The sequence below is a fragment of the Miniopterus natalensis genome, chromosome 1 (genome assembly GCF_054644295.1).
Source record: "Miniopterus natalensis isolate mMinNat1 chromosome 1, mMinNat1.hap1, whole genome shotgun sequence".
Taxonomy (NCBI): domain Eukaryota; kingdom Metazoa; phylum Chordata; class Mammalia; order Chiroptera; family Miniopteridae; genus Miniopterus; species Miniopterus natalensis.
The window spans coordinates 66,826,496-66,834,945 of NC_142081.1; the positions used below are offsets into that span (position 1 = coordinate 66,826,496).

An 8,450-nucleotide genomic window follows, 5' to 3' on the forward strand; every position below is an offset into this window, starting at 1 on the left:
ATTTCTAATAGGTTGCTAGATGATGCTGGTGCTACTTGTCCAGGGGCCGTGCTTTGAACACCACCGCAGGAGAGTTCAGTTTTGTATTTTGGAATTCTGAGAGGGGTGAAGAAAGAGAACTGAAGGAGTCAAAGGCCTACAGACCTCCTGAGAGCAGTGTCCGGGGAAGAGATGTGTGCTCATTGTGGTAGCAATGGGAATAAATTAGAGTCTTCGTTTATAATAAGAAGGGGAAAACCTAGCAAAATATGAAGACTACTGTTGACAGAGAAATGGGCCTTCCAATACTGGCGCACTGTAGGTGTCGCCTTACCACCGTACTACATGGATAGACAGTCAACTCAAGGATGCCTAGCTCTCGAAACACTAGAGGTCTCAGATAAACTACACAAAAATGGGATCGACTGTTGCTATCTTCTGAGATCTCTGGCCACATTTATTTGTCCTGTTGGGCATCATATGACAAGTGAGTATTCAGGAGAATGTACAGTCAAACCTCGGCTCTCGAACGGCTCCCATGAACAATTCAGTTCTCAACCAAGTTGTTCATGGGAAAAAATGTCTAGGTTGTTGAACAAGCTTCGGGCTTTTGACCTGACAGCTCTTTCATGCTGATACCTCAGCATGACAAAAAGTGTGTCTCAGGCCACAAACAAAGTAGAGAATGTGAGCCAGTATGAGTCAGTTTACTGCTGACATCTCAGGATATTGTGCTGTGAAAATTTTTGTGTTTTTTTGCTTTTGAAATGGACATTTAGCACAATTTTAAAACATGAAGAGACCATCAAGAGTGCTAATGTTGCTAATGGTGTGAAAGAAACAATGATCACAGGTAATTGAAGAGGTAGAAAAACTGTTGTTGATTTGGATAAACAAAAACCAGTTAGCCAGTGACAGCAAGAAAAGATGCTGCGTGCTGACCTCCTGAAAGACACCCCTGGAACGAGTGCTGAAAGAGATTCCTTAAGGCTAGTAGGGGGTGGTTCAATAAATTTAAGAAAAGGAGTGTTTGTTTATAGATTAAACAGTACATTAGACACCAATCGATGTGTGTCTCTCACATCAATGTTGTTTCTCTCTCTCCCCCTTCTGTTCTCTTTGAAAAACAATGGAAAAAATATCCTCAAGTGAAAAAAAAAAGTTGATTTGAATATTAGAAGATAAAAGCAGTAAGGTAGAGAGGACCATACTGAGAATACCTTCAGTGTTATTTGAGATTTTAAGGTGAAAAAATTTTTTTCTAAAATAGGGGGAATTTCTATAAGGATTCAAGAAAGTCTCGTTGAGTGGAATACAATGAGGCCTCTGAAGTGGGCTATACATAGGGACTGGGGAGGTATTCAGGCTTCCTTTCTGGTTATCACCTCTCTTCTTTTATGTGCTTGGGCATTCTCTCATGTATGCTCTTTCTTATAATACTTTCTCTGTTTCTTGGTCCATGCAGTAGAATATGATTGATGGTGCAGTTACTACAACTTCAATTGCCTTTCTAGTAATTGTGGCCTAATTAATTTGGACCAACCTCCTTGAGGAAAAGTGGTAAAAATATTGAATAATATTTTACCAAATCTCCTTTATAACATTGCAGTACTAATATGGTATAGTAAACAACCGATAGGCTATAATCTAAGGGGACTATGGAATCCAAGAGGTAAGGGAAGCATTGACCTTTGTAGCTCTGAAGACATTTTCTAATTACTGCAAAACTGGGCTATAGTTTTGGCTGCCTCTTTGGGTGGGAGAAACAAGAAGGACAGATGTCACAACCCAGCAACCATCAAGGGTCGAAAGTCTAGTAAGACACTCTCCCAAATATTAAGTTGGGACTCCAGAGAGCTATTCCCATAAGGTAAGAATGGACAAGAGTAAATCTACCTCTAGCCTTCCCTTTCCAGTAACTGTTGCGAAGCTCAGCAGAAATCAGCTGAGTTTAGCAAGGGAATATAGAAAGGATAAGCTTTCAACTTTTCCTGAGAAGCTGTGACCACAGGTTTGCATTTTCCCCAATTTGCAGCTTGGGCTGGGTTTACATCATCTTGGAGGCCCAGGGAATGTGTGACCATGAACCTTTTTAAGGGTCCTTTTGGGTTAATAGCACTCTAGATGCCTATGAGGAAACCATACATATATATGTATACATACATACACACATATATATATATATATATTTTTTTTTTTTTTCAGGAAGATAGCTTCATCTTGACCTCAAAAATTCACTACATATAATTTTGCAAAGACATTGAGCTGTACACATTTACAGATGACCAATTACACAAGGAAGCATCAACTAAATATTATTGGGATTATCAGTTATAGATATTAAAACAACTAGAATTACCATGTTTAAAGAAATGAAAGATAAGCTGGCAAATATTTGCAAGAAATAGGAAATTACAAAATCTGGCCTGTTGGTGGGACAGCAAGCTGGTACAGCCACTATGGAAAACTGGAAGATCCTCAAAATATTAAAAATAGAACTACCATATGATCCAGCAATTCTACTTCTGGGAATATATCCAAAGGAAATGAAAACACTAACTCAAAACGATTATCTGCACTCCCCATGTTCACAAGCAGCATTATTTACAATAGCCGAAACATAAAAACAAACTAAAAGTCCATCAACAAATAAATGGATAAAGAAGTTGTGGTATGTATATAGAACAGGCTATTATTCAGCCAAAAAAAAAAAGGAAATCCTGCCATTTGCTGCCGCACAGATGGACCTCGAGGGAATTATTCTAAGTGAAATAAGTTAGACAATATCATATGATCTCACTTATATGTGGAATTTAAAACAAAACAAAACCCAAATTCATAGAAAAAGGGATCAGATTTGTGATTACAAAAGATGAGGGGTGGGGGGAGGGGGAATAGGAGAAAAGTGGTCAAAAGATTCAAACTTCCACTTAGAAGGTAAGTTCTTAAGTACATGTAATGTACAGCACGATGACTGTGAAAATAATTCACACTGCTGCATGATATATACAGAAATAGTTAAGAGAACAAATCCTAAGACTTATCACAAAGAAAAAAATTTTTTTGCTTTCTCTTTTGATTGTATCTATAGGAGATAATGGATGCTAGCTAAACTTACAGAGGTAATTATTTCACAATGTATGTAAGTCAAACCATTATGCTGTATACCTTAAACTTATATGGTCATGTATGAAAATAATATCTCAATAAAACTGAGAAAAAACTGGCCTTGTAATTTTGAAAAGGAATCAAATTGAACCTCTAGAATTAAAAATTACAACTTATAATAATTGACTCAGTGGGTAGATGTTATTAACAGCTGATTAAACACATAGATGTAGAAAGAATTAGTGGATTATGAGTAAGAACATGTAATTCAGAATGTAACATGATGGAAAGACCAAAAGACGGAAAATATAGAAGACAGGTTAAAAAAAAATAGAAGACAGGTTGTGAAGGTCTAATATGTTTAATTTCAGTTTTATAAATGGAGAAAAAAATAGAGCAAAGACAACATTTGAAAAGATTAGGGCTGAGAATTTTCCAGAACTGAAGGAAGACAACAATCTACAGATTTAAGAAACCCCATACCCAAGAATCTAACACCTTAACCATTGAAAAAACATGCTACTTCCTTATAGGAAATTAGTCCCTTTTTGTACTTCTAAATTGAAATCTTCCCTGGGTGCATCTGACTGGTGGAGCCTCGGTCACATGCCCACTCCCAGCTGCCAGTTGGGGATTTTTTGTCAAATCAGCAAACATTTTTAATATATTTTTTGGTGTGCTGCAGAATTTTAGTAATTTATGTGTGCTATGAGATGAAAAAGGTTGAAAATCACTTATCTATGTAATTTGAGCTAACCTTGACCTATCAATCTACGTAACTAGACACACGGGTATTCTAGCTATTGTACGGTTCCCATAAACTCCATCCTCACCTCAAATTCAGGCCACCTAAATCCTAGCACCCCTCTGCCCTCTTCAGACACCCATCTCTCCTTTAGACTTTTTTTCCTGCAACTAATATCTTGCTTCTTCAAAGTAAATTTGAGAGTCCTCCTCTTTATTGTCCTTTTATAACTTCTTTATTCATATCTAACTTCAGCAAAATCTGTCTTCCCTGTATATATCTCACTCATTTTTCCCCTTTCCAGTCCATAACCATTACCCTCTTGCAGCTTTGTGTTTGAGCATTTATGCCATGGCCAAGCTCTGGTGTTTCCTTGGCTCTATTTTCTCTTCCTTTCAATTCATTCTGCCTATCCATGCCTGGTGAGTTTCCATTTTCAATTTTTCAAAGGCCACAACTTCACTCCAGAAATATCTGTCTCCTACTAACCTGTCTTCTCACCTTCCCTCACTGTCAGGAGGGTAGGCATCTGCTCCAGCTGATACCAGTTGTAATTAGCTAGTTAATAATAGGAAAGGAGCCAGGCATTGTGGGCATGTTCCCTGCAAAACACTAGGGGAAGGATCCAACAAAGGGAAGAGAGACGCATGCCCAGTAAAATTGGGGTGACAGAGGGACTATGCTTTCTTGTCAGTCACACCTGGGAATAGAAGTCATTGGCCAGGATGGGTATGGCCACTACAAGGGCACAAAGATCTGGAATCCTTAATCCCCTAAACATAGAAGTTCACTCTCTTGCTTCCTCTTGGCACACCCGGCTCGTGGTTCACACTTGGCTTCCTGGCATTCTCCCATGTGGCCCACAGCCATTGGGACCTTCCCACACAATGGGCGAATGGACTGCAGCTAGCCTGGTGCTGACCTGGACTCGGCTCCAACTTGGAAAGGAAACCCTGGACACTGGCTCTGATTTTAGCCCTACTGAAACCCCAGCTACACTTCTCTTATGACTGGACTAAGGGAAACGGGACTTTGGAAACCCATGGGGTATAATTCCACAGAAACAAAGCTTTCTACCATATCTCATCCTCCTGTGGGGGCTTCCAGAAACGCTTACTCCAAAGGTACCCCAAGAACCCCACTCCCACTAGCAACCAGGCGAGACAAGGCACTTTTTCTCCATAACACAGCCAGCGCTCTGCCTTGGCCCCTTAAACACCTCAGTTTTTTTTCTTGGACTTTGCTCCTAACTTCTCTTCTACCAGAGATCACCGCCCCCCCCCCCCAATTGTGTCTTAACCTCCCTTCAAAGTGCTGCTCAAGCCCATCCCCTCCAGTGGGCCTGCATCTGTGATGACTCTATAATTTGTGAACGTTGGCAGTGTCCACGCCCCTTCACACCAGGCACAGCTACTTTTTATTGTTCTCTTTCATGAAAACCAAAGTTCTTTTATTCCACAAAGCTATGACAGTAACTTCAAGGTAAAGATTATATCTGGATTCCCTGCTCCTAGTGCAGAGCCTAGCACAAAATTAGAATTCAGAGTTTGTTGAATAAAGGGATGAATTAAATAGCGAGTTAATGACTGCCTGCTCTGGCGCTGAGACTCGAGCTGTGAGAAAGGTCCCTACATCTAAGGCACTTGAGGCGGACGTTTGCAGGTCGGTGGGTGTCCTGAGTCACGTAGAAAACCGAGTGCAGATGTTCCAGTTTCAGCTGAGAGAACTGTTGGAGGCAGGCAGCTTTTCCTCTAGGACGGGTTTCCCTTCTTAATTTCGACAATTTGCAGCTGGGGGAGGGTGTGGGGGGAGGGGATGTCTTTTACTGTGTCAGATTGTGTTGGGTTGGTCATATTTTTCTAGTCTTAATATAGTGGCGGTCTCTGTGACTGACCCTCACATTGAGCTCTCCCCAGCAAGAGCCTGCAGACTGAATTCCATTAGTTGGAAAACAAATTGAAATAACATTCTGATTTTGTTTGCTTCCAGTATTGATATTCTAATTTTTATTTTTAAAAAAAATCCAGCATAAAAATCTTTCTTTACTACAAAGAAAGACACAGCTAAGACGTAAGGCCCTATAGCTCAGGGGTTAGAGCACTGGTCTTGTAAACCAGGGGTCGCGAGTTCAAATCTCGCTGGGGCCTGGCTAGTGTTTCTTACCGTTTTTGATTCTTCTCACCACCCACCCATCTTCCTACCGATAACCTTGACCCCAGAGGAAATTCGGCTCTTTGTATCTTCTCACCGCAATTTAGACCTCGGGAGTGAACTGCGCGGAGCTGAGCGGGTTCCTGTGCCAGTGCGCAAGTGCTGCTTTTGCAACCTGAGCTGCGGGCGAATCCATTATAAGCTCGGGAAGTGCTGTGGGCCTCTGCGGACCCCCCCGCGCGGCTGGAGTCTGGACGGCGGCCTACCCCGAGCCGGGATGGGGCGGTGCAGAGAGAGTGGGCCGGAGCGCTCAGCACCCGCCCGGAGCTGGCGCGGGTCCCAGCACCAGGTCCTCCCGCCGGTGCCAGCCTCCCGGCTGAGGCTGCCCCGCAGGGTTTCATGTTTCAGGGGCTTTTCCAGCGCCTCAGTATCTCAGCGGGTAAAATGCTGGTCGAGACTTGGATCACCAAATTTGTTATTGACTCAAAGAAGCCGTGGCTTTCTCTTTGGAAAACCTTAAAATATTTTTACCAAAACTCAGTTTTCACAGAAACACTGGGCTTACCCGCATATTCTCTATTTCATACCCACCCCGAAAACAGCTGTAGTTGGCCTGTGCCCAAGCGCCTGGGTGGGGAGGCGAGCGCAGGAAGTGAGGAAATGAGGAGGCCCGCACCCTCGGCCCGGCTCGGAGGGGCGCTGCGCTGTAAGAACCAGGTGTCCCACCGAATGGCTCGGAGGGGCGCTGTAAGAGCGACGTGTCCCACCGCCTCAGCCCCTAGCTCTCCGATGCCCGGGTGGCTGCTTCGGACCTAGACAGACCTTGTGCAAGGCAGGACCCGGGCCCCCGCACTAGGTGAAATCAACAGCTCCCCTCTCCAGGGGAAGGAGCCCCACCTCCGCAGGAGGCCTTGGGAGGCACGGGTTCCAGCGTCGCCTGTCGGGGAAGAGCACGGATCGGCCCTGCTTGGAAGCCCCTCAGGGAAGCAGGAGAATCTAGCTCTAAAATGGTGTCTCCAAAACCGTGCATGCAGGGCGTTCTCGCAAGACGCTCAGTGCGCGGTGTTACTCGCCAGGAATCGAAAGGCCGTCTCGTACAGGCCGGTAGTTCTCTCTGCCTTGAATACGGAATTCTAGAACACCAGCTCACGTGCTCCCTTCGATAGCTCAGCTGGTAGAGCGGAGGACTGTAGTCGTTTCCTGCTTGGTCATCCTTAGGTCGCTGGTTCGATTCCGGCTCGAAGGAGAAGCTTCTGTTTTGGGCCAGCCACTTGGAAAAAGCCGAGTTTCACGGATCCATTCTTGAAAAATGGATCTTGCGCGCTTTGGTGGTTAACTAGTGAGGAAAGAGGAGCGTGCACTCATTCAACTAACCAACTAGAAAGGTTCTGAATATCTTATGCTTTCTTTTCGCTTCCGGTTGGCCCTAGGTTGCTTCCCCAGGACCCCATATCCGAGACCCCATACCACTCGTTGGTTCAGAATACTGTATAAATGTGCGTTTGTGGCCTGCGGCCTTCGGGACATTAATTTGCAGAACAAACCCCTTAACTATGACCTTCAGCCCGAGATTCTGACCCCGTTCTGTGCACACGTCCATGCAGAAAGAGGACCTTTTAATCTGCTTAGCTGTTTATGTATTTTTATAATTCCATGAAAAGATCTTTGAACCGTAGCAGGAAGGAGGAGTAGGATTTGATGTGAGACTGAGACAGAGCATTTCAAAGCGTGAAAACAATTTATGCAAAGGTGGGGAGAGCTTGACTCTCATTTAGGGAAACTGCAAAGGGTCTGAAATATCCCAACACGCGCCAGACTGGCTCACCACCGACCAGCTCCGGCTCCCGATACGTGGGTGCTCCCCAGTCCCGTCCCCAGGGTTTTATGCTCGCGCGAGACGGTAGCGACGCGACAGATCCACCTCCTGCGCGTCTGTCCTGGGGCTGAGGACTCCACAGCCTTGCCACGGAGTCCCGCCCGGGCTCGTGGGCTCCAACCCGCTTCCCTCCAGGCCCCGGCTGCGGCGAGACCCATCCCGGCCGGGCTCGGCGGAGCTCAGCGACGGGGCCTGAAGTCTGCAAGGCTGTCTCTCCTCACTCCATCTGGCGTCTGGACGGCTCCAGGACGTGGATCGGGGAGAATAACTGAGGCCAGGGCCAGAATCAGACGTGAGACTTCATAAAGATGGGGAGAAAAACTAAGCCAGGCAAAAAGTAACGGCTGCAACAGGGAGCAAAACTCCAAGAGTAGCCTGGTAGACAAACGAAATTCAGAGGAAACAGAAACAGGCTTGCACTTGTCGTGGCTCGTTGGTCTAGGGGTATGATTCTCGCTTTGGGTGCGAGAGGTCCCGGGTTCAAATCCCGGACGAGCCCGAGTTTTTAAAATTTGTTTTCCCTCCTTTAGGAGAGACTGCAAAAAGTTCTGCTCCATACAGACCTTCTCGTGATCCCGACTCTTCTGCGAA

The 8,450-nt window shown here is 44.9% G+C and overlaps 3 non-coding genes across 3 annotated transcripts; all 3 read left to right on the forward strand.

Moving 5' to 3' along the window:
* The first annotated feature begins 5,906 nt into the window (after positions 1-5,906).
* TRNAT-UGU (transfer RNA threonine (anticodon UGU)) lies at positions 5,907-5,979 on the forward strand. Its single transcript has one exon. It is a non-coding gene; the product is annotated as a tRNA-Thr (tRNA).
* A 1,160-nt stretch (positions 5,980-7,139) lies between these two features.
* Positions 7,140-7,229, forward strand: TRNAY-GUA (transfer RNA tyrosine (anticodon GUA)). The gene is given in 2 exon segments: positions 7,140-7,176; positions 7,194-7,229. It is a non-coding gene; the product is annotated as a tRNA-Tyr (tRNA).
* A 1,057-nt stretch (positions 7,230-8,286) lies between these two features.
* On the forward strand, positions 8,287-8,358 carry TRNAP-UGG (transfer RNA proline (anticodon UGG)). Its single transcript has one exon. It is a non-coding gene; the product is annotated as a tRNA-Pro (tRNA).
* Positions 8,359-8,450: the final 92 nt, after the last annotated feature.